Below are 23363 nucleotides of genomic sequence, written 5' to 3'. Positions count from 1 at the left end.
TTAAACGTGATCACCTCTGCTACATATGCTGGAAGCTCCTCAACAGTTGATAGTGCGGCTATGGAAACATTAGAGGGATAGAGAAAGGAATGGGTGCAGGACAAAGTAGATGAAGGAGAGATGGAAGACATAAAAGACATTCATTCCTAGCAGTATGTGATATCAGTATCAGGATAAAAATGGCTTAAGGTTAGGTGTTTTTCAGCAGGTAATTAATAGTTCCTTACATTTTCATTCATCATTCATACATTTAAACTGTGTTTGGTCTGGTTAGATGGGTGATACATGTCTAAGTAACATCCACCCGAAGGCTGAGTTTCCCAGCAGAACATTGAACTGTTCACTGTTATTCACTTCTTCTGGCAGTTGTCATAATTTTATGGCCCATTGGTGTACATATAACTAATATATGGTAAAGGAAGGAAATTAGGTATAATATCACTTACAGCACAGGTCAGGGGGTTTCAGTCTGTGGATAGGAAAGGCAGAAAAGGCAGAATCACAGTCTTGTGATTTTCCTCTGTTGGGCAGTTTATCCTATTCTTTACGACAGATCCTCTTTAACTCTGTCAGACATGATAAGAAGCATACATAAACTGTCATCTTTAGGTTTCTCCACAGATATTCTGTGAGGTTAATCTGGGCTTCTGCCTTGCCGGTAGTAGTAACGGACTGAAAGGTACACCGTCCAGATGAAGTTTGCAGTCTGCTCAGGAATTTTAAACCGTGTTAGTGTAAAGCTGATGTTTAAAGGTCAAAAGCAACTACAACAACAAGGCCTATGTTGTAACTGTTCTGGAGGGCTCAGTCACATCACATGATCTTGTCACTTTAAATTGAGATTGTGAGGAAACACGGATGAGAAATGATTTCAGTAACTAGATTTCCACAACAGCTGGGCAACCTCCCATCTTCTGATAATGATCAAAAGCTCCAGAACAGAAATGAGACACTGTGGCCAAGTTGTTTTTTCAAACAGCTGTTTGTTTGATCAAGGTCTTGATCTTTGAACCTCAGAAATAAAATGACATCTTAATATAATTTAATCTATAAAATATTAAGTTATTGTTTTAAACTCTCATGTCGTCTACTGGCTCATAAGCAGAGCATCTACACTGCAGGGATTGTACATAACAAAGGCTGAGTGGGAACAAGATGCAAACAGAAGCAGTATTCACGGGAAAAAAATCAATATTCATCTGTCCTCTCCAATTAAAATGCATTCAATATCTTTGGTAGATGATCACTGTCTAAATATTATCCATCCCTGTAAGTCAGTACGGCTGGAACACTTTCCCAAATGCTGTCAGATAATCACTACACTCGATAGCTAGACAGATCTGCTTTGTCAGAGCCCTGGTTATGTTGTACCCAGAGTGTAGTTATATCATCACCAATCCAAAAATCCACATTCCGTATCAAAAAGAAAAAATACTATCGCCCTGACTCTGTCAGATTATTACATCCAAAGCTTTGAAGGAGGAGGAGGGGGTGAGGAAGAGATTGGACTGTGTAATTTTATAGCAGAGCGGTGCTTGAAAAAAAAAGAGAAATTTTCTGTCATGACAAGTATTGATTTGTAACCTTTAACAGCGTGATAATAACCTGTGAGCCACAGTCCCTTAAGTCCTGCCAGAAAAAGCAGAGGGTGGACTCCCTATTTTCACCTTCAGCTAGAATGAACATTTAGGCATTTTACGAGTGTCAAGCCATTTTATTTTCTCATAAAGGGACCACAGTAGCGAGGGTGAGAGAAGACCATTTTCCTTGTAGTTAAGTTCCTTACATAACACTTTTTGTTCCCAGTGAAAAAGGCTGACAGAGTAAGAGCGCCTTTCCATGAAAAAGTAAGCAGATTCTGTGTTATTTAAAAACTGCAGTCTTAGTGCAGGATAGAAATGTGGGCAGGAACATAATCTGATGGGCTAATGCACAAAGCGATGGCACAAGTTGTGGATCTAAAGAGGGTTGAGCCTGCTCACTTTCAGTTCCACGCACTTGAAGTTGCAGCGAGATAGAGTCGTGGGTAGTCCAATTCCACGGTGCAGCTTACCCACTTATCCACATTAACTGCCCACAGCCTCCAGTAGGTCCAACCGACAGGGATGTAAGAGACAATGACCCCACCAGGGGGAACAGTTTAGGCCTACACTCTGGTTATGAAGTGGGCGCTATGAAGGGAGGTTGTAACATTAGTATTTGGGAGATTTAGCTGACGCCAAGCACCTCCCTTACCTCCTCCAGCTGCTGTTTGAACTAGATTTCAACTCCACCGCAGTTCTGATATGTGTCGTGCCCTAGAAACCACTGCAGAGTGGCTTAGCCTGACCTCGATATTTCCAGACAGGCCACATCGATGGCTCCTGGGCAAACAGGGGACCGCAGTTGGACTTAGCGTTGTTAAACGACTTGTCACTGGGGTCTGGGGCCAAGAAGTAATCTTTGAGCCACTCTGGGGATTGGTCAACAGAGTCGGGATTACAGAGGTCTCCCAGAAAATCATTGTCCAATAATGAAAAAAGGAAGCAGCATTTGAACACTGAATTTTGCTCCTCGTATGCTCAACTATTAAATTTCTACATCGATCGATTTGATTTCTTTTGAAAGGATTCCAAGTTTTGTTTTAATGTAAGCACATCAATTCTTCTCTAAAGGGAGAAAAGTTTAAGCAATGCCAAACACCAAAGCAGTACAACTTCCCCGTGTTTTCCTGAAAACTGCATGACACATTTGTGTGTTTGCTAGCCAATACTGGAGGACACAGTCCAACTGTGGAGGCTGGAGCAAGGAACGCATATGCGCAGAGGGCCACCAGGGAGTTTGAAGGCCAGGCTCCCACCAAGAGAAACTAAAGAAGCATATGGTGCAAACAAATGGAAATATCTTCCAACTTCAAACTTGTCAGGCACCTCGTTTGAGTTTTCATTGTCTCTGCTGGTTATAATGTGAACAGAAATTGCTTCACTTCTAAATGGTAGGGTCGGACTCTGTATTTTGTCAAATTAAATCGTGCTCTTGATATTTCTTGCAGAGTGAATGCTGCTTGACTGCCAGTAAACAAAGGGTCCTAAAGGTATCACTGGTCTGACTCACACCAGTGTCACCAATGTAGCTTTCTTTTGTTAAACTGAATGATCTCTAATGCGTGGCCAGCAGCTCTTTACTTACACACTGACACATATGCCACAACGTGAGCACCATTTACTTGCATGTTATATACAGAATTTTTATTATGATATTGCTTTCTGAGTGACCAGCTAGCTTGATTTTGGACAAACAGAGAGGTTTGCAAATGCTTACTGAAGCTAAATATGAGTTATTGAAATATCCTTCAGAACCCCATTGTATCTATAAAAATACTATTTAGCAATGAAAACTACAGTATGGGTAAAATATGACAAAAAACGTAAGATCTTAAGTGCTAGTGGTTAGAGGCAACAAAGTCAAGGTTGAAGTTAAGCAGGAGTTGTGCGTTACTGGACACAACCTGGCCACACACACAACTTACACTAAAGTACACAGTAACCATTGGCATTGTTTGTACAATGTTAAATGTGTAATCATCCAATAGTTAGTTGTTCCTAGGATACTGAGATGCCTTCAGGACCAGGATGGAAAAAAAGAAAATAGATACATATACATGAAATAGCTGAACCAATAATATCTCTAACCGTCTCTGCACACAGTACCAAGTGGAGGTACATCCTTCGCAAATATGGAAGCTCAGTAGCACAGTCACAGGGGACCAATGGCACTTCCAAACAAATGCAAATCAAATTAAGCCCAAATTAGAATTGCATGCTTGCATTCTGACACAGTGGATCTAAATACTGAGCTCTGCCACTGTAAAATTGTGTTTCTGCACTCCTCAAAGAACATCCCCCCGCAAGGGTATTTCTCTCCCTTTGGTCTGCCCATTTTCTCAGTCATTTAAATGGAAAAGATGATGCGCTCGAATTAAGACAATTATTCTCTATAGGATCACTGCCAGTAAGCGTCTTGTTCCCTTAACTTCTAGACCACCTGCAACCATGGAGACTGCAGTGGATATAAAGTATCCACCCAGTTTCTGAAATCACCACCAAAATGGTCTGATCACAAGATGTCACAAAGAAAAGTCTCTGTGCTAATTGGAAACAGTTTAAGTCTTCTTATCATCGGTCTGTAAAAGTCATTTGAATAATGCCCCAGAGCTTTGAGATTGAAACCCTCAGAATCCTCTCTCCCATGTGCATCTCTTTCAGCCTTCCCTTTTGATCCTTCGTGCCTCGTGTCTAGTTAATATTACAGGTAGAAGGTCTACTTTGTTGCATGCAGTCTTTGATGGAGTTTGTGCAAACTCTACTTTTTGTGGCCATGTGTAAACATACCAAGTAACTGCAGTAAAATGCCACCAGTCCTGTTGTTGTTATTAGGAGTGAGAATAACCAATTTAATGTAACCATAACGTTCTGTTCTGTAATATATATTTAAACAAAAATAATACTATTAATTTACATGAATGATTGAGATATCTGACAGTGAAATTCTCATGTTCAGAAGCAGGGAGAAACTAATAACCATATTAATAACCGTACGTCACATTTACCTTAAAGAAGATGCATAAAGAATTAAGTAGCATCTAAAGGTGAAGTTGCAACGAGCTGAATTCCTCTCCCTCAGCTCTTCCAAAAGAATCTAAATGTAAAAACCTGATCTGCTCTGTATGTCGATCTGAAGAGCTTTTCCAAAGCTAATTAACACACAACTTATAGTAACAGGTGGTTGTTTATACACTAATGGGGAAACAATCATGAATTCCCACACACTTTGAGGGTCCTTTAAGGGAATTGTCCATCATTTTGAGGAAAAGGCTTGTTTTCTTGCCAAGTGGGAGATGAGACAACAAATAGCTCCCTTGATGTGATGTAATGTGATGTTGGTGCAAGCACCTGCTTAGCTAAGCTTAGCATTAAGACTAGTAACAAGGAGCTCGGCCAGGTTGGCTGTAAATTATCTAAAGCTGAACATCACTATAACTACTCTGACTCTAAGCAAGAAACCTAACTGGTAGATTGGAGAAGGAACCCTTCAAATTTCTGAGATATTTTTTCTGCTCACTCAGATTTCAGCAGATAAGGTCCAAACTCTAGCTTTCTCAAATGTTTACCTTTCCTGCAGTAAATAGTATGCAAAATACATTAAAATATAGAACAACATTAAGGTGAGAACCTTAAAACTATTTACTTTAAGCAGAACACTGGACACAGTTGGTGAATAACTTCTGTCTGTATCAGGCTGTAAACATGCACAAGAGTTTGAATAATGCAATCTTCCACTGAGCTTTGGCAGAACATGGCTGGTGCACATAATGATGACTGATTATAGTCCTCACTGTGCAAAGGAAGAAAGCACAGAGCACACGGGGACAACACGGAGCACGTAATGTACTCAAACCAGAACTGTTACTGACTTCCATAAGGTCTCTGTCATAATGGCAAACGAGAATAAATGACTGCCCCTTATAAATCACACTTCACATCCTGTATTCATTTGACTACCCAAGTTAAATGGGCTATAAACTGAATGTAACCTATAGTCTCAGTGGTGAAAAAAAGTGCATATAGAAAGCAGCAATTTCAGTATCCTCTGCAAACACATGACAAAAACTATAACAAGGTAATAGGCCAGGCAGAATCATTTAATTAATCCCTTTCTAGCAGCAGATGGGCATCAGCTTAGTGGCTCCTAGTACGAGCTAATGTATTTTTGCACTCAGTGTATTAATGGTTGTGATGGCTCAGGAGAATGGGGCTCTGAGGACTGAGGCAGGAGGAAAACGGAGAAAATGGAAAGCACCTTTAGGTCAGGGGTTTGTGTAACCTGCTAACTCTCAGGTCAAGGAGAGTGTAGACAGATGGATGGAAGCCTTGACTCCTCATAATACTCGAGACAGGGAAATCCTCAGGGTGACAAGGCCTCGTGTTGTACAGAAATATGTCTTGGTCACATGCTCTTTAACCGTTGAAAACGTGTAAAGAATAAAATATATATAAAAGAAAAAAAAATCACAATACGAAAGAAAATGGAAAAACTCTTGCAGGAAGCCAGATAAATTGTCATGCAGTGTTTTTTTTTTTTTTTTTTTTTAAGTTTAGGTAGGAGGCCTTGGGTTTGCTGGTAAATGGCATGCAACAAAGTTTCTGAGCCTTGTAAGGTAAAACATGGCCAACTTCCTTACTGCTAGCTTGAACATGGCCATAACCGTGTGTGTGATACCCATGTAAGCCCACGCAGCATGAAGCAGAGCACCATCATCCCGTACACCATGCGGTGGTTAACATATCAACAATATCACTTGAAATGCTAATAGTAAATGAAAAATTTAAGTCCAGGAATTTTATTCATCCAGGGGAGGTGAGATGAAATGAAGAATGTATATATACAACATACTCAATACAGTAGAGCTTACCCTGCATTTTGCAACTAACTGACTACTGAATTGTCACATAATCTTTCCTTGGTATCTGGGCTTGCTTCAGTAGTGGTAAAACCGAAATTAAAAACCACAGGAGGCCTGTTCGGGGACCAAATGTGAAAATTACACACACTTGAGAGACACACTGTATTAGCTTAGTGGATGCTCACTGAGAATTATCTATCACCCATCCTCCAAATTCCCTCTGAACGTTACCAGGGTTACAGCAGCCCTGAGATTTTCACATGCGCTGCTTGAGTTTCCATCAAGAGCAAATGAGGCTTTGCCCTGCACAAAAACAGAATGCAGTATCACGTATCACCTGTAAGCTAAGCAAATGACATATTATCACCAGGTATCCCAAATATACCACACAATGGAAAAATACCTGGCCAAACAAACAGTCGCCATGAAAAATATTTTAGTTTTGATTATAACACGCATTCACTGTGGGATTGTTTCGATAAGCTTCTCCTTAATAAGCTTCTGCTTATTAAAACAATCTGACCACTGCACAAAGCCTTTTCCAGCACATCCCAAACATTCTCAATGGGGTTCAGGTCTGGACTCTGTGGGGGACAATCCATGTGTTAAAATGATGTCTCCTGCTCCCTGAAACACTCTTTCTCTATTTGAGCCCTATGAATCCTGACATTGTCATCTTGGAGTATTCCTGTACCATCAGGGAAGAAAAAAAACATTGGTGGAATAACCTGGTCATTCAGTATTTTCAGGTAGTCAGCTGACCTCATTCTTTGGGCATAATGTTGCTGAACCTAGACCTGAGCAACTGCAACAACCCCAGATCATCACACTGCCCCCACAGGCTGGTACAGTAGATACTAGGCATGATGGTGCATCACTTCATCTGCCTCTCTTCTTACCCTGATGCCCCATCACTCTGGAACAGGGTAAATCTGGACTCATCAGACCAATGACCTTCTTCCATCGCTCCAGAGTCTAATCTTTATGCTCCCTAGCAAACTGAAGCCTTTTTCGCAGTTAGCCTCACTGATTAGTGGTTTTCTTTAGACAGCACAGCTGTTCAGTCCCAGTCCCTTGAGTTCCCTTCGTGAATCTTTTTTTTTTCCCCGACCACATTTCTGCCTCGAAGATGACTGTTCCCCACTATCCTTACGGGTTTTAATAATGCATTGGACAGTTCTTAACCCAATTTTAGTGGTTTCTGCTTCAGCCTCCTTAGATGTTTTCTCTGCTTGGTGCCAGTGATTTGACCCTTCTCAAACAGACTAACATCTTTTCCACGACTACAGGATGTGTCTTTCCATATGGTTGTTTAAGAAATGAGAAGCTACTCATCAGTTGGAGTTAAATAACTTGTTGACAGCTGAAAGATAATTGTCCATGCAGTAATTATCTAATAGGAGGCTTGTACCTATTTGCTTAGTTAAATCTAGGTGGTGACTTTTTTTTAGGGCAAGCAGTGTATATATTAGTCTATTTTGGCTCCATGTGATATTATTACAACTTGATATTCCCTCTCTTGCTCTTTTAAAAAGCTAGAGGTTCCGTGTGGATGCATTTATGTACGGAGAAGACTATGACGATCAACAGAAATTGGTGAACTGGTTTTAACACAGTGAATGGAAAAACAGCAGACATAAAGACAAAGGAAGACAGTGTCTATATCTCTCCATTTAACAAGGCAGTGTTTTCTCTGTACTGCAAGGTGAAGCACAGGGCATCCACATTCATTTATCCGGCTGAGCATCATCCAGGGCCATCGCAGGCTATTAATTGCAAACGGCTAATATGAGATGACAGGCATCCCCCAGAGGTTTGTCATCATATCCAATCCGTCTTGGAACTACAGTGTAATTCAGAGCTTCATTATATATCCTGCACAAACCCTCATATATGTTACTGTAACAGGAACTGTAGGTGGTAGGTCCAGGGTTATATTGTGACAAAGACTGGAAAACCCTGCTCACAAGCAAGAATCTCTAAATGTACCGGTTTCCTCCAGAACTACGACTTTGAAAGCAGCTAACCTTTTATCTCCCTCGAACTAAACTACAGTGATAAGCTTAACAGCAACCATGGAGTCTAAAGAGGTCTGTATGTAGGTTGGCATGTGTAGGAGCCCCCTTGTGCCAAGTGGAACTCGCTTGGGTTGGAAAACACACCGGATCAAAGACACTAGCAGGGGCTTGAGGGAAAGAGGCATGTGGGATTCTTTCAGGGGGCTGCAAAGATTCATTTAATCTCTCCATACCTCCCTGTCCTCAGCAGCTGTTGGAGACGGAGGGGTTTAAGACGCCACGGGCTGAGACCCATAAGAGCAGATTAGGAAGGAACAAGAAGGAGGAGGAGATGAGGGGGAGGGCGAAGGGGGTGATTTTTCATTACAAATATGGTGCATGGCAAAGGCCTGGCTGAAGCATTGAAGCCCTGTCAATCATTGAGGCAGAAAAATTGGTCCCCGGGTAGAGCCATCTCCTTACGCAGTGAGTTCTGTGACAACGCACTGCCTTTCAGCACCGTTTAGTAAATGCCACGATTAGCACTGATAATTTGTGGGGCTCGCTTTACTGTGTACGCGAAAAAGAACTGCTCAGAATATTCATATCCTGTCCCCAACAGCTGAACGCAGACTGGAGACCCAGCAGGAGCACTTGTAAAAGGGGAGACACATATAAGAAGATGGCATGGCATTTGGAGCGGGTGTCAAACTGCACTTAGATCTGTGTTGCTTGCCGCCAGTCAACTGGTTTGCGGAGCAGTAATGTACATTCCAAATCCTCTCGGTGCAATCAGTGTCGCTTATTTGTGGGCAGTGTAGTATAGACGGAGAACAACACATTAGCATATGCCATTATGTTGAGACAGCAGATTATGGCCACTTTGCGCTGAAGCCATTCTTGCCTGAAACATTTCACACAGACACTAAAGGATTAATCTGCATTCCCAAACTTGTTTAAACAGTTGACTGCACCGTGATTTCAGAGAATTAATTTAATCTACACCATCTTGTACCCCTGCTACCCCCAGCTATAATCACAGCAGGGCAATAAAGGACAAACAGAAATGACATAGCAGTGCATTAAAAGAGCAAATTTATTCTCCCTTTTTTTTCTGATGACCCATTTAAACCTAGTGTGCCCCAGTGCATAATCCTGGACAGGAAGAACACGTTGTAATTCTGCAAAGATCCTGACATTTGAAGTGCCCCAACCTCATAGTGGATCGCGGTACTTTTGTCTGAATGGCCACATTCAGATCACATCTTGAATGAGGTAATTGGGGTTATATTACTTGTGACAGGGTTCAATTATTTTTGGATTCTCTCTGCATATTAAACAGCGCTGGCAGATGAACATCTGGGGGGTTAGTAGCAATCGGGTGAAGTTTATGTTTGTGGTAGAAGTGGGTAAGTACCCAGGATTCTCCTCTCTATTTTAATTTCTGCACTTAGCAAAGTTTTGAAGAGGTCAGGACTAAAGATCTCAGCTGAGATAACTTTCCATTAAGAAAGAAAGAATTTTGTCATAATTGCTGAATTAGCTAAAGAGAGCTTTGACTTGGAAGTGTCATTAACATCTAAAAACCAATGGAAAACATGGATCATATGTTAAAAAGAAATAAATTGTGACAACTGAGAATAACTGAAAGTGCGCTTTAGTTTGAGGGACTGACTGTGTGAGTACTTTTACTCCAAAGAAATAACATTTCCTTCGATAGTATTCATCAACTCGTAATTCATTTTTTGGGTTGTAATTCATTTTTATAATAACGGCTCTTAAATCATGAGAAAAAGCTTCAAATGCTTCTTCTGTTCTGAAAATATTTAAGTAAGTCTAGCCAAACCCAAAGTAACAAGCAACTTATGAGTTTGGTGACAGTTTGTGTACGCCTGACATTACATCATTCACATTGTATGTCGTCATTTGATTGGTTAATAGTAGTGGTAATAAAATACTGAAGAGCGCATTTTTTCAAGGCCCTGTGTGTGTTTTTTTAATAAATGATATTCTATGTGTTTTGCAATATCTATCGGTGACTAAAAAAATAAATAAAAAATAAAATCATTTGGCATAAATATTGGTATTTTAGAGTTTGCTTTTCCACAAAAAAAAACATGTTGATGACTCATTGTGCACTAGGGGGCAAATACTAATTTTGCGTCCAGTACAACACTCTCTCTCTAATTATCATGCCGCTCAACACCACAGCCTTATTCGACTCTCGTCTTAAACATGCATGCCGATCAATCAGAGAGCTGAGGAAGGGTATTCTGTCTTATTAGAAATGTGTGGAAACAAATAGCAGTCAAGAGTACTTTAATATGACATTAATATGAGGTGAGGTTATGATATACTAATACAAAAAGGTGCAATTAGAATTTATGCGTGTGCGTTTCCTCGAGTTTCCAATTCTCCCCATCACACAGACTTCTCTATTACCACAGACTGTTTAATAATACACAGACAGAGAGAGAGTGATCTCATTAAACCCAGTGAATATGGAGAAGAGAATTTCCTCTGTGTGGTATATTGTCTACAGGTTATGAAGGACAATATTACACACCACATGCATAATATTACCATCCAATCTATGACTGCCTGCATTAAGTGACAGGTCATAAAAGACTTTTCTTTTGGCTCATAAATAGTTAAAATCAGCTATCATATTATAATATGATAAGCAGCATGAGGCGAGTGAGAAGGAGAGTAGGAATACTATTATTTAAATGAATTCAGCCAGCACACACTGTGATGTGATCCCCCAGTCTAGAAATGGGAGCTTAGGCGTGTGTCATCCAACATGCTTGCGAACATTCACAAATAAATCAACACGGTCCTTTAACAAAGTCCATTACATCACTCACCATGACAAATGCTTTGGGCTAACAGGGTCTCCGTGGAAGATGGCTTCGTCCTCTGCTATGCCATGCCAGCAGCAGTGGGGGATCAGTTACTATTCAATCCCATCAGGCCCTGCATCAATCCACCCCCACCCAGCATCCCTCCTTCTCATCCCCACAGATCCTGCTGCTGCCGCTCCCTCCTTTACTCACTATACTGTCATTCACAGTGCTAGCATCGGTTTGAAGTGATTCAGGCATGGAAATGTGGGGGGTGGAAGGGGGAAGGGACAGGGTGACATACCGTATTGATATCACTGTACAGACTATGAGTCATGTACTGCTGTTGAATCTCATGTTTAAGCCTGGATTTTTTTTTTTTATATATATATATGTGCACCCTGCAACAATAGACTGAATGGATGCTAACATGTTCTAATTGGGCTAAAATAATCCAGTTTATTCTAATTCAGTTCTTAGAAAGAATACACTGGTTTTAATAGACATAAATGGCATTTTATGTGTGGTCCTGCAACCTTGCAAGTGCAACTGTTAAAGTTAAGGGTGAACAACAGAAATAGCTATTCTAAAATATTATTATTGATAAAAAAAGGAGCTGATTGATTCAAATGACTGGGTTTGTTTTTGGACGGTAGGATACTATGAGTTTTTGAATGGAAAGTGGACCCTTTTATTATTCCTTTAATAATTTATCATCAGTAGAAGTCATTCCGTGCTTTGAACTCGCGGAGAAAGAAGAGGAGCTGTTCATCAAGATGTCACGGCTATGGCTGGATTTCAGTGTCGGGAAACACTGCCAAGGGTAGAGGTTTGATTACCACAATGGCTGAGATTGTTGACTGCTTCTGTCATTGTTATTAGTGAACACCATCTTGTAATCAAAGCGTTCCAAGCACTGCACACACACACACACACATTACACCAACAAATATTATGAACGGTTAAATCAATCCAAGCCCTGGTGATGCCGAGTGTTTTCTCTATCATCCCTCTCTATCTCTCGCTCCCTTCTTCCCAGTGGAAGAAGCGAGTGAGTAGCTGAGGCCGCATGCCAGGTCTGTACGGTTGGCTTGAAGATGTAGAGCGAAAAAGACCCATCACCCATCTAGACTCCGACAGCAGCCACCCCTGGGCCTGAAGCACCCTCAAAGAGAAATTAAATGAAAGAGGACGCTGTTTGAAGCAACAGCTCTACAGTTGGAGCACTGGTTTCCACGCGCACACGGAGGAGATGTGCATTTGGGCCGCGCAGATCGATCCACATCATTTCATACTACGGAGGTGCCCGCGGGCTTCTGCGGTGCTCCGCGGTGGTCCTGCCACGAGACGACTTGAGCGAACCCACCGTGAAGAGCAGGGGCAACACAAGCGTCACGCATCGAAGCGCGGCAGGAGCTCGGACAGAGTCTGTTTGAATTACAGTTTTTTTTGCAGTGGGGCAACTACAAGAATAAGAGGATTGCTGCGTTTCCCGCAAATATGATGATGACAAGTTAGCACAGACACCATGGCAACAAGAGAGGACGCAATTTATTCAACACCCTTGTCAAAGTAGGGCACAAAAACGCTTAGCCGAGGTTTTCGTTCTGTTGGAGAATTATCTGCCATTGAATTCAGGCTAATTATGTGGATTCTAGTGCTGACTCAGCTTGAATTGTCCTGTAGTCTCAAATTACTTCTGCTTGGCGGAATTATTTTACTTTTTGCGTGCGTGCACAGTAGCATGTACATTACTGCAGCACATCTGGTTCCATGGCTGACAGAGCCTCATACACACTGCAGCACTGCCCTCTATGCTGCAAAGCTCTGCAGCAGCCAGAATTGATTTCACCACAACCACAACACGGCGTGGCACAGAGACTCGCTGCTCCTCAACAATGCACAGCACTCCACGTCTCAGAGATCTACTTTTCAAACGGAGGAAGACATAGGACGAGGGAGAATATGCTTTATTAATGAGCGAGTGCCCTGAAAAGCACTTAAGCGAGGGTCCCGATTAAGCTGCCACAAACACAGAACCAGTCCCTTCCAATCATTAAAATCTCTCATCGTGCTATGATATAAAGTTACCTTCCATGCTCTAGTCATTTCTCTCTAAGTCCGAGAGGAATATTCCGCTGTAGGAGGCAGGAAGCCAGCTTGCGTGCACCATCACTCAGTCCCAGCTGGGCAAAGCTCCTGGCTTTCACAGTCCACAGAAGACCGCTGCAGCGCGAGCCCTGCACATCAAAAACCCTCCCACACATAAAGCCTGGCATTGATGAATACGCTGGCATCTCCTGCACCACATTCACGTTCTGACAGTGTCCCTTTATATTTGCTGCCAGCTCTTAAGTAGTGGGGAAAAACATTTTCCTGTCTTTATTTGACACCCTCTTCAGGAGGCCATCTCACATGACCCCTGCATAAATTAGCTGTCACGCTGCTGCCTGGCCCCGGCAGCTAACATGAAAATGGACACAAAGAAGCTGTTTTCCTTTTTCCCATATTACTTACCACTGAATTCTTGAGCAATGTGAAGAGGGAGCGGGTGAAATGCATTATCTCATCTCATCTTCTGCTACCGCTTAATCCTGACTAGGGTTGCGGGGGTTGCTGGAGCCTATTCCAGATGGCATCGGGCGAGAGGCGGGGTACATCCTGGACAGGTCACCAGCCTATTGCAGAGCTAACACAGAGACAAACAACCATCTCCACTCACACTCACACCTAGGGTCAATTTAGAGTCACCAATCAGCCTAACGAGCATGTCTCGGTGGGAGGAAACTGGAGTACCTGGAGAAAAAAACCACACAGACACAAGGAGAACATGCAAACTCCACCCAGAAAAGCCCGAGCTGGACTCGAACCTTGAGCCCTTTCATCTTCTATTGAGCCATGTACATGTTGCATCTTGCCAGAAATCCAGGACAGACAAACTGAACCTTGGCTCTAGTGAGGGCCGCTCATGCGTTTACATAGAAAGGATGCAATCGTTACTCTGTCCAAATGTTTCAAAGAAAAGTGACATCATCAAGTCTTGGCGTCACTGATAGGTAGCAATACCAAGTACTTGGTAGTCTGCACATGGCTAGTTCAACTCTGGAGAACAGAAAGCAGGATGCAGCACGATCATTTTTTAATTAGAATAGCAAAATGCATTCTGGGATGCATGGCTTCGCAAGTTAGCTCCCCATGTATCCTAGATAAAACGGATGCAAGAACACAACACATATATTGAGAAATGCCTCGAGTCATTGCTGTTACCAGGAAACCTTTCATTTTTACACAAATGATATTTCTCTTTAATTAGTGAGCTTTAGATGTGTTGTGGTATTTGTTTTATTCCAACAGTTTCCACGTTTTATGCCAAGCTGCGTTGATTGGCCGCTGGCTGTAGCATGTAGCGTGTGTATAGGTTGAGAATATTTTATCATATTCTATATTTAGAAGACATTCTAATACTACGGATTTATGTGATTGTTATCAAAACAAGGGTCTATTTAATGCTGTCTTGCAGCTCAGGCAAAGGAATTACTCTCTCTTGTTATTACGAGATGACGTTCTGTTAAACTGATCTCATTCCTTAGATTTAATTGCTTGCGCAACTTCTGCTGTGATTTTATAAGTTAAGTCCCCCAAATTGATCAGTGTATTATTTCTTAAAATTTCCAAACCTGCCTCCTGTGAATGCTAAAGAAAACTGGAACACTTAGCTCAGCGCTGCCGGAGAACATGCATCGATGCAGAGGAATCATTTATGTATCTAAACATCTAAAGGTACTTACATATCACACTTATATTTACACAAATTAGCATTTTTATTTGCCCGTCTCTTTCTCTAGCTTCTGGCTGATTCTTTTTCAAGTCCAGCAGCTTACAGCATCCAGGAGCACGGTGGAAGCTATTGCCAAAAAAGGAAGAGCTAGAGATGTATCTACGGTTCTGTGAATTTGGGAGAACCACTTGAGCCACTCGGAAAGAAGGAAATAGATCCTAGTCTAATAAAAGTTTATGATACTCCAGATAAAAAGGGAAGTCTGCATTCAGAGAAAGGATTACAGTCTTAAAAAGGACGGTGAGTGACAGCGAGGATGAACACAGATTATAATTGCTGAAAGAGGAGAAGGGATTTGAAGTGTCAAGTAGGGAGGAATGTGTCATACACACACACACTCCAGCAGTGCTTGTTTAATTACTCTCACTGCAAGAAAAGTGAGACAAAAGCTATGTGCTGCAGCTTTACGTTTTAAACTGATGCAGATATGTCTTAACCTGACATACAGATGGGCATGTCTTTTATTTAATCAAATCACATAAAGTAAACAGTTTAAAATAAGGTGACTTCACATTTTACCTAACCTTTTTATTGTTTTGTTTGTCTTTAACCTTTATATTTTAACATGCAAACTGCTTCATTCGTTTTCTGTCCTCGATACTGGAAAAAGATCAGTCAGTACTACTATCAAGGTTATCACTCATTCCCTGTGAATGATGTGAAAGCATATATCTGCACACTTAAACCATAGCTGTTACACACATGCATGCAGTATTACAGAAACTAACTGAATTGCATTCCAGGTTTAAAAGCCAAACCCTGCAGATGAAAAATGGGGCAAAGTGCATTTGAGGGGGAGTCTAAGAGGCCGGTAATTAGCGCCGATGGTGCCGTGGACCAAGGACAGGTCACCTCAGATTTGACCTCAGCTCTGACGTGGCCAGATGGTCAGCCTGTTCCACTAGAACGCCTTTTACAATACTCCAGTTCTCCAATAATATCTTTCTTGGAGAGTTGTTGGCACATAGATGTCCTTCTCATCGGAACAGACATCAAGATGTACTCTCCCGAGGACTGGGCCCACACTTTGTAGGGAGTTCAAAGAGCAAAGAGGCCTGAGTTTTCCCACAATACATCAGACTACAGACTTGTTTACATACAGTAGATCCAGTCAACAGAGAAGAAAGCAAAGAATGCAGTCCTGAGATGACCGAAATGGATGCTGTCCACTTTAGCTTATGGCTTATATATAAGTATTTTCCAAATTTACAGTAGTGACAATGCCTCGCCATCCAAAGAAAAAAGATGAGATTTCAGAGAACTGTTTACCAGCTGGCGGGAGAAGGCAAATATGTTGGCCACCCCAAAAAGCGTCACTGTAGCCTCTGCAGAGAAGTAGAAATAGAATTGCTGTGCTTGCTCATTAAGGTCCCTCAGAATTTTTCTGTGAAACAATTACGTACTAAAGACAGCTACTGTTCAGGTGGCTTAGCCGCCACCCTCCCACCCCGAACAATCTAATAATGTGCCAACTTCATTTCACACGTTCAAGCTCCAGCGCAAGCATCAACTAGAAACAAAGACTCATTTTCAGCAATAAAAGTTGCAGGTAAATCAATATACTGAAGTTTTCCAATTGGAAAATGTGTGAATGCATTCAGAGGTGATCACTTATGGGAATACGATACGAGCTGACCAAAGCATGGCACTAATGTAGCACACAACAAAGATGCATCACAGCAGGCTGATCCAGTAAATCTAGATGTAAAGGTTGTAAATATTTGTCGGTACAAATATGAAATCTAAATGTTAGAGCTAAAGTCAATGAATAGACCCACAAATACTGCAGAGACTATGCTAGCTTTGTGCTATGTGTAGGTATATTAGGTAACTATGCTCATTGATTCTATATTGAAAATTATAATGACCGTATATGCAGCAAATTTACTAATTTATTTGACATAGTAAAAGAAGTTTTAATCTACATATAGATGTGCATAAAATACACTTCACGATTAAAAAAAAAAAACAAAGAACACGTCGGGTTTTTGAGAATACTTGTAGGTCTTCAAGGATTTTACCGCTTCTTTATCACAAAGACCCAGACATGTGACAAGTGAACAGCTACGTGGTGCGTCATTGTTTTTTCCTTTCACAATTCATAGCTTCACATCCATAATTAAAAGTGTGAAGTGCTGGATAAATTCCACTTAGATGTGTCAAGGAGTTTCCCGCTAACTGACAGCCAACACAGTAAGGAGACTGAAAACATAAGCTCCTTTGGACAGAGAGTGTCAGACAGTGGCTTTTCTCTGTTGTAATATGCAACTTCAGCGCGTCGTTTGGGCTCATCCGTGTGTGCTCCCGTGTTTACGCTGGGCAGGACAGCTCCAGTGATTACAATTAAGCAGCTCTTATCCCTGGACATAATCAAGTCAGGCCAGAACGTGGAGGGTGGAGTTAATCCGCCCGCGGCACAGGGATCCAAGACTGGGGGTGGAGCGGAGGAATGTGGGCGGGGTGCAGGGTGCGGACGGACAGTGAGACGAGCTGCAGGCGGACAAACATGGGTCCGTTTGGTCAGCGCCTCAGTTCGTGGCCATCAGATAAACACCGCGTTACCATTCACTCAGTGGGAATATTCAGCGTGGGCCAGTGCGTGTGAGGGAGCATAAAGAAGTACAGATATTTTAATCTACCGAGAGAGGAGGAGCGGGTGGAAAGGGGGGCAGGTTTTAGGAATATTCAGGAGAGGAATCCAATCAGTGCTCCATGTTAATGCTGGGCCTGTGAGGGCGTAAGAAAGGGGAGTGGATTATCAGCGAGTCAGCATGTTACAAAGCACCAAAGGCCGGTTGATATTCTAACAACAGCGCAGGCGATGTCCCAACAATTGGGCAGGGAGATGATGCAGAGAAAATCTGATTTAAAACCAATTTTGACACGCGCAGTGCTTCAAGCACTGGCCCTGGCATTTAAGGACATGACACAATGTCAAATTGAAAAAAAAGAAACCAATCTACTGAGAACATGACTCATAATGATTAGCGAGTAGCCAGGGCGGCTGAACTAAAGGTGAGATGGAGCTATAGAATTCTGGTTCATTGCTGTTTTGTAAGATAAATAATGAATAAAGTAAAAAGGTTACATTTTGGGGATTGTTAATACTTCCATAATATTTAATCTTATCTACGTCAGGGAGATACGAGTGGGCCATGGTATTGCTATTCATCGTTTACCACAAACAGCTATAAGTGTTTGGTTTATAACTGTAGTGTAAAAATACACCAAGGCAGAAGAGCTGTAATCCTAGTCTCAGATTTAAATATCAAAAAAGGCCAACAAATCCTTCAAACTAAACCACAAATTGAATATAGACTATGTGCATATCTGTTTGCACATGCAGTACTCTTGGATGCATCTTGTATATATGCTGCTAGTATGCCCTTTGTACCCGGATTGGCCTCGAGCAGATGGCCACGCCATCTGAGCTGGGTTCTGCTCAAGGAGGAGTCTTCCTGTTAAAAGGGAGTGTTTCCTTACCACCGTCACCTTATTGATTGCTCCAGGGGTTTCAGGTTGGGGCTTTCGAAAAGCATCTGAGGACAAATAGCTTGTCATTGATTGAAAAGTCATCCCATTCAACATCATGGGATCATCAAACATTTCTTATGAAATGCCGTATTTCTGCAGGTTGAACGGAAGCCGCTCAAGACAGTGAACCTGCAGGTCTGAAACATCTAAATTTAACAGAGTTCTGTTGGGATTGTAACTGATAACAATCCCAACAGAACTGTGCAGTCACACTATGTTGACTCAACCCAGACAAAGACATGACTTATAGCCTTTGTGGGATGGGTGATGTAGAACAGGTGCCAAGTCAACACAGCAGTGGCAGGATGGGTGGCCGAGGGACTCGAGAGAGGGAAGGCCGGGGAGGTTGGAGGTGCATGTTAATCGCTCCAGGAGCAGGAGGCAGTGCTCTGCAGGTGTCTGTCCCACAAAGGACCATTCACTCTGGGTCCGGACAGGCTGTCCCCCCCGATCACTTGCTTCAGTCAGCTCACAGGAGCCACAACACACAGCTCACACACAGTCCATCTCAGCAGAACCACTCTGGAATCACAATCTCATTAGTCTCCATATGCAGCAAACACACGGGCCGGTCCCCTGATAATAATTCATGTGCCCTAGGACACTTCTGCTGATAATTACCTCGATATGTGACTCAGTCAAGAAAGATGACATTTTCAACACGGTCACCACTTAAGCATGAAGCACTCAAGGGTGTGAAGCAGTACATTTCTGCTGCAACTGAACAAATACACAATATTATTTCTATTTCTATAGAACACTGCTGCTGCTCTTTAATTCCCACACAACCGCAATAACGAACTGCTACACTGACCATGGAACTATAATGAGAGGGATATAAGCCTAATGTGATTACATAACATCGCCTCTCAATGTAGGACATTTCTATAAATGTATTTACGGTCATGCACAGAGTCATTTCAATAAACCATTGTTAGCAATGAAATTGCAGTATGTGCAGGGTCAGCTCCGAGGCCAGTCTTTCCTTAATGATTTTTTTATATTCACCAGCGGTGTGATACTGTGGGCCGCACACACATGCGGTCCAGGTGCCGATTTGACTAATAGAGGTGTAACACTGATGGCTGCATCTAACTTGGGGGTTCCTGCCTTCGTGCATTCTGGCTCACTTACATTAATAGCCCTGTGCTTTGAGCCTGTATTGTGACAAATCAAAATGTCTCCCATGAAACAGGTTTATTAGATGGGACTAGACTGCACTGGTGTACAGTGGGAGAGTTACAACTTTATTGAGAGATGTCATCAATGTGTAATACCAGTGTATTTTATAACAACAGTTGCGTGAGATCGTGAATCACAGAATTCTTAACAAATAAAAGACATGCATCAGAGCAACAGAGCCTCTCTGGATACTGTGTGAAACAAAGCGTATGGCTCGTTCACTATCACAGCCCACAGACTGAAAAATACTCACGTGTCCACTTTTAAATTGGATTATAATTATATAGTTATAATAAAAAGCTTATTTGAAGTCGGCATGAGCCTTCAGTCTTTCAGATTAATCAAATCATGTAAAAATTCCATCTTCTGGTAATTACACTTCTGCTGCAGCGCAACAGGGAAACGCTGTCCAGAGAAATTTCTACAGTTTTACCCCAAACAACAAGTCACACTGCAATTCACATTAACAGATAAGTGACAGGTATAAGGTGCATAAAGTTGTTGTTGTTGTTGTTGTTTTCACAAAATGGAACTATACACAGACATCTGGGAGAGACAGTGAAGACTCCTGTGTTGTGTGCAGGAATTCTTGTTTTGCAGTTGCAAATGGGTTCTATGAAATCACAGTGACCTGAAAAGGCTCCTGATATATGATATGCAGAAGAATAGGATGGACGAATGGATGGATTGACACGTCACTGTGTGAATATTTTATAATGAAATGACTGTCACTTTGAAACACATTCACGTGATCTGACTAGCCCATGTTCCAACTTCGGAAATATATTTTTAATGAAACAAGGACTGCATGCTGTGTCCCTCATCACTTTTTAATACATTAAACATCTCTTATCAGTCACTACAGGAGAAGGGATTAACGCTAGCTAAACATATATCAATGTTTATACTGTAACTTGACTATAGAACACGTTCCACCGCAGACATTTAATTCATCAAGGCAAGAAAAGTGTTCAAATAAAACCTCAAACATGAATGTTGACTCTGTTAAATCAAATATACCAGGAGGCCTCTGCAGAGAGCCAGCATGTGCGATATCAAGCCCACATGACGAATAGAATACATTCAGTGATACTGCACATTCGTTTTTTGGACAAAACTGCCTGTTGTGAGAAAGGTCTGTTGTTTTAAAACAAACCTGATTTAATGGAACAGAGGTAATGGTATTAATTACATGAGCCAAAATGTAAAAGGCCTGTAAACAATTAACTTAAAAGCTCAAAGAAAAGTGCCATTCCTAATTTTCTCTTAAATTTTGATGGAAGAGAATCTGTGTAATTACATAAATGCTCAACTGCATCTCCATATGACTATTTTTTCTTTTTTTTTTTTTGAGGTTTTCCATTTTAGAGTTGTATTTTTCTATTTACATAATTGCTACGAAAAAAATAGCTTCTGGAAATAACCCTTCTCATGTGAATGCCAACCTTGACACCGTGAACAAAATAACAAGGAGCCAAAACTGTCTGAAGAGTCTGTGAGAAAACACATTTAAAAAAAAAAAAGATTCTGAGTTTTCTTTGATTAAATGTTTGAGTGGATGACTTTTTCATCTAAAAGGTGTTTAATATTGCTTAGGACTGGCCAATCAATACGCTGCAAGGTCTTCACGATATGAGCCGTCCTTAAGAGTTCAGTGATGAATACTCTGGATGTAGCCCCTGGAAGTCGTTTCCTTAAATCACCCGTGTTCTATTGCAGTATGTTGAAAATGCAATTTCAGGGTGTTTCAAAAGCAATTAATGTGGCGTCTTTTTCTATTGCTTGACACACTCCTTTTGCAAGTGCATCAGACGTGGATGCGCAGTACACAGACAGGTGAGTCGGAGTATGATGTTCAAACCACAGGCTTAAATTCAGACAGTGCCATGGCTCTTCAGTTCCATCACACTTGAAACAAAGACCCGATCTGACAGTAGCCAGCTTCCGCATTTATATCCAAATTGCCAACATGCTGCTGCAGGGCTAACACTTAGAAATACTCTGTCTTCTTCAGGCATTGCACTTCCCAATAAATCAGTCCACTGGAACACGAACTGCTTGAATATGACCCCGGGTCTTGTCATGTCCGTTACAAAAATGTCTTTTTAACCTTTAAGATGGTCAAAAAAAGGTTTTGTTCAAGTTATTCCAGCAATAATCTGCTGGCTAAAATGCTCAGTCTTTAATTGTATTCATTACTTTTTGATATTTTCCACAACGTTACGAACTATAGTTTTTATGGTGTTTGATACCAGCTGGTGTTCATACTCAGACAAGCGTATCATAATGTGCTTGCCTCTGTATGCACATGCATAATGTTGATAATTATCTTAACTGGTGATTATGGTGATATACAGCATGCCATTTCTTTCCCACTCAAAAAAGATCATCTGCATCTGTAACCCCTTTTCTAATTGTACTTAACTATTCATTCTATGCTTCACAGAACAGTTCACACAGCACATACACTGTACTTGTTTTATTTAAACTTTGTCATGGAAATGACTGAGCATTTTGGATTTGCATAGATCCGGGTTCCACTTTGGCACAGACAATACCAGATGCCATGTTAAAATTATCTGCTTTCTGTCTGTTAATGGGACCTAAAAATAAAAAACACCAGCCGTGGAGAGTAGACCACACAAGTTAATCTCTAATTGCAGAAGAGTACGGGGGGTCCCTACGCATGTTTCAAGTTTGTCATGTTTCGAGTTTCAAGATGGTCATTTAGAACCGAAGAAGCCGCTTGTCACAAATGTAATAAAGAGGTAGGACCCAAATATGCACAAGGAACCAAGAACTGGATGAAACAATAGTGTTTAGTTTAACAAGCACTTACGATGAACGTGACAAGACGTGCTGCAAAGAGTCTCAGGTCAATCTAACCCAAAAACCAACGATGAAACTTAAAAAAATAAATAAATAAATAAAATGGGGGAGCTGAACTGGGACACAGAGTGATATAAGTGTATGTGAACAGAAAAATCTGATAAAGGGAAAGGCAGGACTAGACACTGAGGCTAAGGAGGCCCACCGAGGGAGGAGCACAACAGGAGAAATCAGTCAATCAATCAATCAATCAATGGAGGGAAGACCCAGACAGGAAGTAAAGCGAGAGATGAAAACATCTGGGAAGAAACATTTAAAACAGAAAAAGGAAATGCAAGGAAAAACACATCCAGGATAATGTTCAAAACTCAACACCATGACACCACCTGGATGAGTGGTCAAACGTTTTCAAGAAAACTGCAACACTGCCTTCGTTTTACCTTTGTTTCATCTTTGTACCATGATTGAGATTTTAATCGACAATATGAGGCAATATAAAATACCGCTCAGATCATCATTATAAAAAGTTGTCCATACAGCAACGTGACATCTGGGTGCTAATCTTCTTCATGCACTGAGGAGTATAAATGTGGCATTCGGTAAATCTGCAAATCAGATCAGGTCAAAAATTAATATTTCAGTCCTTGTGAATGCAACTGTGCTGCTGCCCTGCTCTAAACCCAACTTAAACTGTTATC

General features: G+C 41.4%; 1 protein-coding gene across 12 annotated transcripts in view; it reads right to left on the bottom strand.

The window, feature by feature from the left end:
* arvcfb (ARVCF delta catenin family member b) overlaps window positions 1-23363 on the bottom strand; it is a 190415-nt gene that overhangs the window by 165857 nt on the left and 1195 nt on the right. The gene's annotated exons all lie outside the window — the stretch shown is intronic.

This window comes from Mugil cephalus, chromosome 8 (assembly GCF_022458985.1).
Source record: "Mugil cephalus isolate CIBA_MC_2020 chromosome 8, CIBA_Mcephalus_1.1, whole genome shotgun sequence".
Taxonomy (NCBI): Eukaryota; Metazoa; Chordata; class Actinopteri; order Mugiliformes; family Mugilidae; genus Mugil; species Mugil cephalus.
The sequence above is the reverse complement of the archived record's forward strand: the minus strand, read 5'-3'. Positions and strand labels throughout refer to the sequence as shown.